General features: G+C 42.9%; 1 protein-coding gene across 4 annotated transcripts in view; it reads left to right on the top strand.

The window, feature by feature from the left end:
- Window positions 1-57: 57 nt before the first annotated feature.
- strbp (spermatid perinuclear RNA binding protein) overlaps window positions 58-10,053 on the top strand; it is a 227,999-nt gene continuing 218,003 nt past the window's right edge. For 2 of the 4 annotated variants that reach the window (XM_073052559.1, XM_073052555.1), the window contains exon 1: window positions 59-199. The gene's annotated coding sequence lies outside the window, so the exon portion shown is untranslated. Of the gene's footprint in view, window positions 200-363; window positions 406-10,053 lie in introns of those variants that run through there. The other 2 variants (XM_073052558.1, XM_073052556.1) reach the window with 2 other exon arrangements.

Below are 10,053 nucleotides of genomic sequence, written 5' to 3'. Positions count from 1 at the left end.
GTCGCGCACCAATGGGAGGCGATAGCCGAGCGCACGTGAGTGGTAGTTGTGCGCGCGCGGGCGAACGAGCGAACAAGCAATCAGAGCGAGCGCTGCCTCGCGAACTGTAGGACTGAGCGGCTTGCTTTGCTGCGCGCTCTAATCCTTTTACCGGCTGAATGAATCCATCTGTTCGAAATCTCGCGTCTCATTGATCCGGGTAAGGCTCTCCCTTAGACCGCGAAGGCATGTCTCTCCGTTTTCCCCGTTGATTCTCGTGGTAACGTGTCCGTCTTTAGCGTGGAACCATCCGGTGCGGTGCTAAATAGTGATCTGTGTGCCCGGTGCCGCCGGGGCATGCGCAGTGGTAACTGCCCGCGCTTCCTGCCAAAAACCGTCCGGTGTAGGACACTGATTCAGTTGTGTGTGAGTGGGAAATTTACACTTTTTATAAATAACCTTAGCTTTATCATGGAGATTGGCGAAGGGCGGACAACTTCAGTCAAGTTTGAGCTCGAGTTGATTGGGAGATGTCCTGTTGTTGCATGTGTGTTATGGTTAGGATATAATTCGTACTTAGGCTTGGTTGCTTTGTGCATTTACCCCCAACAACTGTTGACCTCTGACGAGTAAAGTGGCTCTTTAACAAGGTGCTCGCCGTTTCTGCGAGAAGCCTGCAAAGCCTTCGACGTCGTTTCCGTCTTAAGATAGAAGCATCTGGTTAGATTTTATTTTGAAGGAAACGTTACGGCTCAGTGTGCGGCTTTTGTTTTGGGCCGAAGTTGTTCGGTGCAGATGCAATGACATTGAAGCATACAATAAATCTGAGCTATTGAGCAAGATGAATAATGAGTGATAGATTGGAAATTGGGGCTACGGAACAATTAATAACGCCTGGGGGTGTTCAGCAAAGTAGACACTTAAATGTCTCTTCCCCCACCCTCATCGTTTATCAGTGCTCATTTATATCGCATTACCGTGAACAGGGGTTCAGTAACCGTGATCCTCGGCATTCCCGGTGTCCAGGTTGTGTTTTATTCCCACTACGTTACAAGAAAATGTACATGAAGGACGGCACTGGTCCGTTTAAAAGCTTTTGTCTCGTTACCTCATTCAATTGGGGAGAGGGGGAAAAGGAGAGAGAAGATGATCGTGAATTTCTTTTGTGTGGAAAATACTGATTGCATTTCGTGCCAGGTTTTGTAGGGGTCAATTTATAAGGTGTTTCTACTTATCATGTGTTTAGCCTGGAAGTCAACAAAAGTGAAATCCGCGTTGGATTGCTGATGTCCACTGTTTTTCAATACAGCAGCTAAAGTTACATTGTTCGACATGAGCACTGATTTTGATACAATGCAGTGACTTACAATGAAAATTTGGGATTTGTTTAAATTCATTCATCTAATGCTTTCGCATTTTTGATCTGTCTTTGGAAGACAAATCAAAAGCTCTCTCTCTTGAGCCTTTCGACAAAAATAATCATCGTAACTGTATAAAAGGAAGCATGCACAAAACGTAGTTGCATTTTTTTCCCACGATTAAAGGCTGTGATCAGGTAGAATTCTGTTGCTACATAGAACCTGTACTTTGCAGAACCGGTCTACTTTGTTGTGAATTATAGAATTGTCCAATTAAGCCAAATATTATTCTGTACAAATCAGTTGCTGAGCAATACTGTAGGTGTTTGTTATGTAAAATGGCATTAGATTTAGAATACAAAATACCGATGATGCGTTTAACTGGAATGCAGCTGAAGAATAAGTGAAAGGTTTTGGTTTTCGTGCCAGAGCAGGGTGCACGCCAGTCACACCTCCAGGATTTCTTGTGATGTGTAAAACTTGCGCGATCTGTCGGCATCTTGGTGAACCTCACTGGGAGATTCTAGCCTCGTGCCTTTGGAGTGTCTAAATATTTAACAGCAACTGCAGTGGGCTCAGATCACTTTCTACTTTTATTGTTGAGCTCATCGAAATCAAGGCCACACACAAGTATTGCATTCATCCTTTGTTTCAAGGTATAACTTTTCTATTCAAAAATCACGTCTGTTATGATTTCAAATGTGTATTATCGATGGAGAAAATTTTAAAATGTGCATTTTGGACAATTTATCCATATCAAGATCGTTTAATGCCATTTCCAGTACACAAATGTAAAGGAGGATAAAATAATTGTTACTCACGAACTGATACAGCACAAAAAACGCAATGAGAGAAAGAACACAATAAATGTAAATACATAAGATAGCATATACATTGATTGGATGTCCATAAAGTGACGCTAGGCACAGAAGTGTCCATACACAAGGTGACTCTGACTAGAAATGATAAAGTAGTGGTGGTTGGGGGTGTATTAGTAGGTAGAGGTGTTGATCAGCCTTACTGTTTAAGGAAAGTTAACTGTTTTTGAGTCTGGCCCTGGCATGGATGCTATGTAGCCTCCTCTCTGATGGGAGTGGAACAAATGGTCTGTGAGTAGGGTGGGTGGGATCCTTTGTAATGTAACTGGCCCGTTCCCGGCACCTTTCTGTATATATGTGCTTGAAGGCAGGTAGGTTGGTGCTGGTGATGCATTGGGCAGTTTTGACTACCCATTGTAGAGCCTTCCTGTCCATCAGTTTCAGGGTTTTGCTATGTAGTTTACATTTAACTTGTTTTTGACATGTTTGTTTGTTGAGACCATTGTAGTAAATATTAGTAGTGAACAACGAGTCACCACATAATGTTTTGGGAGAAATTAAATTGTTTTATTTTATTAGAATTGAGCATGATAACACATTTGAGCATATCCTCTTGCTTAGGATATGACTTTCCTAAGAGCACCTAAAGAATTGTTTAAAGCTGTTGACTTTCCATATTTAATTATGTGCATAGGTCATACACTGGACCATGCTGAAATCAAGTGTTCAGTTTTGAGAATGCACCTCTTGTTCAGCAAACTAGAGAATGAAATAATTTACATCTTGTGTACGTTGTCATTATTAAGCACTTTCCAAAGTCAGGTGTAAATGTACATTAGTTCACAATGGAGTTCTGTCTACCCAGTGACATCTGAAATCCAACCCCAGCAGAACATGCGCTTTCAACCCTGCAGTGTGACATTTTTTCCATTTCCTGCTTGGCATTCCCCTGACCTTCTGTGTGTAATTCAGAGTTTAGTGCCCTGGACTAATGTACGTGTGGAGTTGGACTAAGAGAGTTGAAGTTAACTTCAATTAGTATCAGCCTTTGTAGTGATTTTCCATGCCTTTCCCTCAAAACAAAACACTCATACAATACTCATCGGACTGAACAGTACTACGCTTAGAGATGACAATATTCTTCTCTACTGTGTGTACTTCCATTATTTTTACTGCAATATTCGGTAAAAATCATTTAATGTTATGATATAAGAAAGTCATTGGAAAAGGGCATCAATAAAAGTAGTATACGAGAAAATCTTCAGATAACGGAAATCCAAAGCAACATAACACAAAATGCTGGAGGAACTCGGCAGATCAGGCAGCATCTATGCAGAAGAATCAATGTTTTGGGCCAAGACCCTTCTGAGAAGAGGGTCTAAGCTAATTAAGAGTTTTCAGTCAGTACCTGAGATATATTACCATCGGTGGGCACTAGGCAGACTGGCAGTCTTGTCAGTATTGAATTAAGAAGGATTTTGTTGAACAGTCTAACTCAAGTCTTGGTAGTCATGAGTCAGAAGTGATAAAAACTGGCTGTCAACCATTATCATGTTGAAGTTTGGCAGATCCTTGAAATTCAAGCTGTATTTCTGAGCTGTATTCCAGTGCAAATAACTTTCATTTCCTAAATGGCTTTGATCATGAATCCAAAGAAAATATAATAAAAATCACCTGTATATAATGAAATAACATTTTAGCCTATGATAGAAGAGATGGGGTATATATTGGCAGGGTCAGAGGAAGGATGGGAGGAGGCTCAAAGGGAGCACAAGTTTTTGTATGTGTCAGACTGACATAATGGCCTGTGTTTCTGTATTGTTCTATAATTTCTTTCATGCAAATTAAATGTATTCGCTTTTGCTAAGGATTGGAACTTCTTTTTGCTTTCCGTAAGTACCAGGGTTTTATCTCTTTGCGTTTGATTTATTTTCTTCTTGGCAATGTTCTTGCAAGTAAGAAGAGAGAAAGGAGCAAGATTATTTGAAGCAACACACACAGAATGCTGGAGGAACTCAGCAAGCCAGGCCGCATCTATGGAAAAGAGTATAGTCGACGTATTAGGCTGAGACCCTTCATTAGGACTGGAGGAAAAAAAGATGAGTTAGAGTTGGAAGGTGGGGGAGGAGAGGAAGAAACACCAGGTGATGGGTGAAGTAAAGAGCTAGGAAGTTAATTGGTGAAAGAGATACAGGGCTGGTGAAGGAGGAATCTGATTGGAGAGGACAGGCCATGGAAGAAGAAAAGGGGGGGGGGGGGGAGGAGCACCAGAGGGAGGTGATGGGCAGGTAAGGAGATACGGTGAGAGAGGGAAAAGGGAATGATGAAGGAAGGGTGGGGGGGTATTACTGGACGTTCAAGAAATTGATGTTTATTCCATCAGGTTGGAGGCTACCCAGACAATACAAGGTGTTGCTCCTCTAACCTGAGAGTGGCCTCATCGTGACAGTAGAGTGGGCTGTGGACTGATATGTCAGAATGGGAAGTGGAATTAAAATGGGTGGCCACTGGTAGATCCTGCTTTTTCTGGCAGACACAGCATAGGTGCTTGGTGAAGCAGTCTTCCAATCAACTTCAGGTCTCACCAATATGCAGGAGGTCACACCAGGAGCATCGGATATAGTAGGTGACCCCAACAGACTCAAAAGTGAAGTGTCTCCTTACCTGGAAAGACTGTTTGGGACTCTGAATGGTAGTGAGGAAAGAGGTGTAGGGGTAGCTGTACTCCTCATCCTTTTTTCTCCAGTCCAGATGAAGGGTCTTGACCTGAATCATCGACTATACTCTTTTCCATAGATGCTGCCTGGCCTGCTGAGTTCCTCCAGCATTTTGTATGTGTTTCTTGGATTTATAGCATCTGCAGATTATTACTTGAGGTTAAGCAGAAGATAACCATGAGAATTTAAGTATTGGGAAAAGCTTTATGGTATGATTCTGGCCAGGAAGGTCATAAATTGTGTCTGAGGCTCAGAAATTTGATTTAAGAATGGCAGAGTTTTCTTCAGCATTCCTGGATTAAACTACAGGAAGGAGGGGGATTTCTGATAGGATCTCTGCACAAATTACTTAGTAGCTGCTTTATTAGGTACAGGATTAGAACCCGGTGTGGTGTTCTGCTGCTGTAGCTTATCCACTTCAAGGTTCAACATCTTGTGCATTCAGAGATTCTCTTTTGGACACCGCTGTTGTAACACATGGTTGAGTTCCTGTCAGCTTGAACCAGTCTGGCCATTCTCTGATCTCTGTCATTAACGAGGTGTTTTCACCCATAGAACTGCCACTCATTGATTTTTTTTGTTTTTCACACCACTGTAAGCTCTAGAGACTTGTGCATGAAAATCCCAGGAGATCAGTTTCTGAGATACTCTAACAATACATAATCAATCATTCCACCAACAATCATTCCATGGGCATCAGAGGGTATGGGGAGAAGGCAGGGGAGTGGGGATGACTGGAAGAATTGGATCAGCCCATGGTTGAAAGGTGGAGCAGACTCCAAATGGCCTATTTCTGCTCCTACATCTTATGGTCTTATAAATCACTTGGATCACAGTTCTTTCCCATTCTGATATGTGGCAATTTTAAGGCAAAACCAAACAATTCTGATTGAGATTAGAAACAGAATCGGATACCTATCAACTCTGGAAGGGTTTGCAGGCCATCTCTTACTACAAAGCAAAATCTAACTGGAATAGCTGTGATGCTTCACTCCCAGATAAACTCAACACCTTCTATGTATGCTTTGAAAGAGAGAGTAAAACTACACCAGTGTGAATTCCTGCAGCATCTGGTGACCCTGTGAACGCAGACTCGGAGGCTGACTTCAGAACATCTTTCATGATGGTGAAGTCTCGTAAAGTATCAGGCTCTGATTGTGTACCTGGTGGGGCTCTGAATACTTATGTAACCAACTGGGAGGAGTATTTAAGGACATTTTCAATCTCTCACTGCTGCAGTTGGAGTTTCCCAGCTGCTTTAAAAGGGTGACAATCATACCGGTGCCCAAGAACAGCAGTGTGAGCTGCCTCAAAGGCTATCGCCAAGTGGCACTTACGTCTACTGTGATGAAATGCTTTGAGAGGTTGGTCATGGCTAGAATCAACTCCTGCCTGAGCAAGGACCTGGTCCTGCTGCAGTTAGCTTATTGCCACAATAAGTCTACAGCGGATGAAATCTCACTAGCAATACCTATGCTAGACTACTGTTTCTTGACTACTATTTAGTATTCAACATAATCATACCTTCAATTCTAATAAACAAGCTCCAAAACCTGGGCATCTGTACCTCCCTCTGCAACTGGATCCTTGATTTCCTCTCTGTGCAGATTGGGAATACATCTGCAATCAACATTGGCGCATCTGAAGGATGCATGTTTAGTCCACTCTATCTTCACCCACGATTTTGTGGCTAGACACAGCTCAAATAGCATCTATAACTTTGCCAATGACACTACTTTTATTGGCAGAATTTCAATTGGTGATGAGGAGGAATAAAGAAGCAAGATAGATCAGCCGGTAGAGTGGCAGCAACAACCTTGTACTCACCTTAGTAAGACTAGGGAATTGATTGTGGACACCAGGAAGGGGAAGTTGAGGGAACACACTCTAGTCCTCATCGAGGAATCAGAAGTGGAAAGGATGAGCAGTTTCAAGTTACTGGGTGTCAACATCTCTGAGGTCTATCCTCGGCCCAACATATCGATGCAATTATGGAGAAAGCTTAGCAGCACCTATATTTCATTGGTGTTTGAGGAGACTTGTTATATCACCAAAGACAATCACATTTCTAGAGTTACACTGTGGAGAGAATTATAACTGGTTACATCACCATCTGGTATGGAAGGGCCACTGCATAGGATTGTAAAAAGCTGTAGAAAGTTGTAAACTTGGCCAGCTCCATGACGGGTACTAGCTTCCCCAGAAACCTTCAAAAGGTGATGCCTCAAAATGGTGGCATCATCATAAATGGCCTCCATCACCCAGGACGTACCCTTTTCTCATTGTTACCATCAATGAGGAGGGAATAGGAGCTTGCAGACCCACACACAATGTTTCAGGAACAACTTCTTGCCCTCCGCCATCAGATTTTTGAATGGACAATGAACACTACCTCAGTATTTTTTGCTCTACTTGTTTAATATAATTTCATTTTTATATGAACTTATTACAGATTTTATTATTCTGTATTGCAATATACTGCTGCCACAAAACAACAAATTACACAACATACACCAGTGATATTAAACCTGATTCTGATCTGAAGAACAACCTCTTGACCACATCTGCATGCTTTTATGCACTGAGTTCCTGCCACATGATGGTGTATCTAATTAAGTGGCCCCTGAGTGTATATTCCTGTAGAGAGATCAAGGGTGTAGCTATGGGCACTTGCATGGGCCCCAGCTATGCCTGCCTCTTTGTAGGTTATGTGGAACAGTCTATGCTCCAAATCTATACTGGTACTGCTCCCCAACTTTTCTTTTGCAACATCGATGACTACATTGGTGCTGCTTCCTGCACCCATGCTGAGCTTGTCAGTTTCATTGACTTTGCCTCTAGCTTTCAGCCAGCCCTCAAATTCACTTGGTCCATCTTGGACACTTCTCTCCCCTTTCTCGATCTCTCGGTCTCCATCTCTGGATACAGTCTGTCCATTGACATCTTCTATAAACCCACTGCCTCTCATAATTACCTTGACTATACCTCTTCCCACCCGCCAAATGTAAAAATGCTATTCCCTATTCCCGCCACATCTGCTCCCAGGATGATGCTTTCCATTCCAGGACATTTCAAATGTCCTCTTTGTTTAAGAATCGTGGTTTCCCTTCTGCTGTTATCAATGATGCCCTCACTGCATCTCCTGCAATTCGGCCCTCACCCCATCCTCCCGTCACCACAACAGGGACTATGTTCCCCTTGTCCTCACCTACCACCCCACTAGCCTCTAGATCCAGCATATTATCCTCCATAACTTCCGCCACCTTCAACAGGACCCCACCACTAAGCACATCTTTCCCTCTCTACCCCTGTCCGCTTTTCGCAGGGATCATTACCTCCGCGACTGCCTGGTCCACACAGATATCCCACCTGGTACTTATCCCTGCAAGTGCAAGTGCTACATCTGTCCCTACACCTCCTCTCTTGCCACCTTTCAGGGCCCCAAACAGACACAAACAAGCTGGATGAACTCAGCAGGTCGGGCAGCATCCGTTGAAATGAGCAGTCAACGGATGCTGCCCGACCTACTGAGTTCATCCAGCTTGTTTGTATGTGTTGATTTGACCACAGCATCTGCAGTATACTTTGTGTTTAGGGCCCCAAACAGTCCTTCCAAGTGAGGCAACACTTCACTTGTGAGTCTGTTGGGGTCATCTATTGCATCCGGTGCTCCTGGTGCAGCCTCCTCTACATCAGTGAAACCTGACGCAGATTGGGGGACCGCTTCGTCGAGCACCTCCGCTCTGTCCGCCACAACAGACAGGATCTCCCAGTTGCCACCCACTTCAACTCTGCTTCACATTCCCATTCAGAAATGTCCATAGTTGGCCTCCTCTACTGCCATGATGAAGCCAAACTCAGGTTGGAGACACTCATCGTGATAGTAGAGTAGGCTGTGGACTGGTATGTCAGAATGGGAAGTGGAATTAAAATGGGTGGCCACTGGGAGATCCTGCTTTTTCTGGCAGACAGAGCATAGGTGCTTGGTGAAGCAGTCTTCCAATACACCTCATATACCGTCTGGGTAGTCTCTAGCCCCTTGGTATGAACATCGAATTCTCCGACTTCCGGTAATTCCCTCCCTGTCCCTTCCCCCATCCCAGTTTCACTCTGCCTCCTCTTCCAGCTGCCTATCACCTCTCTCATGATTCTGTCTTCTACTACCCATAGTGCTTTCTCCTTACATTCCTTCTTCACTTTTCCTGCCTATCCCTCCCTGCTTCCCCTCCCCCACCCCTTGATCTTTCCTCTGATTAGGTTTTCACCTGGCACCTTCCAGCCTTCTTCCCACACTCCCTCCACCTTCATTATAGGGCCCCTGCCCCCACTTCTTCAGTCCTGACGAAGGGTCTCATCCTGAAACGATGACTGCTTGTTTCCACGGATGCTGCCCGACCTGCTGAGTTCCTCCAGCGTGTTTGTACGCGTTGATTTGACCACAGCATCTGCAGTGTACTTTGTGTTTTAGTGATGGTTTGGTCTCTGATTTGTTAGGTTTACTGTAGACAATTTTATAAATACTTTTATAATGTTTGTTCAGTGTTGATGATTAGAAAATTACTTCCTCCCACTCTATTAATGTTGGTTTGGAATACCTAGAGTAATTGTCTTTCTCAGAATCAGTAACTTGAAGATTATGAAATTCACTTTGTTGCCCATTACTTTAATTGACAAACCTGTAATCCACAATAACCTTGTAGGGCTTGTATAATTATTAGGGATAATTTTGTGCATTTTTTACTTAAAGTGGCCACTGATTGTATATTGAACAGGAACATTATCAACTTGCCTGCAACAATTTACATAGTTTAAAAAGCCGTTTAATATAATAGATGGTTATACAGGCACAGTAGTTGTCCAGACAAAAAACCTGAAGTTGCCCATGATGCTTGTTTAAGTGTTACATCATCTAACTTCGTACTTAAACAGGAGCAAACAGAACTTAAATGCAGATGGCTAAAGGATTTTGAATAAAATGAGACCTGATTGGTTTTGAATGGGCTTTGCATTTTTAGTTTGAAATTTCACAATATTTTGAGTACTTTGGTTTGAAGAAACTACTTAAATCCATATATCAGAATTCTAAATTGCATAATATAAAATACATGAGGAAAAATGCTAGTAAGGGAAATTAGAGGAGGATAGACTATTAACATTTTTGATAAAGGAAATGTGAAGTAG

This window comes from Hemitrygon akajei, chromosome 7 (genome assembly GCF_048418815.1).
Source record: "Hemitrygon akajei chromosome 7, sHemAka1.3, whole genome shotgun sequence".
NCBI lineage: Eukaryota > Metazoa > Chordata > Chondrichthyes > Myliobatiformes > Dasyatidae > Hemitrygon > Hemitrygon akajei.
This window is presented reverse-complemented; position numbering and strand designations above follow the sequence as displayed.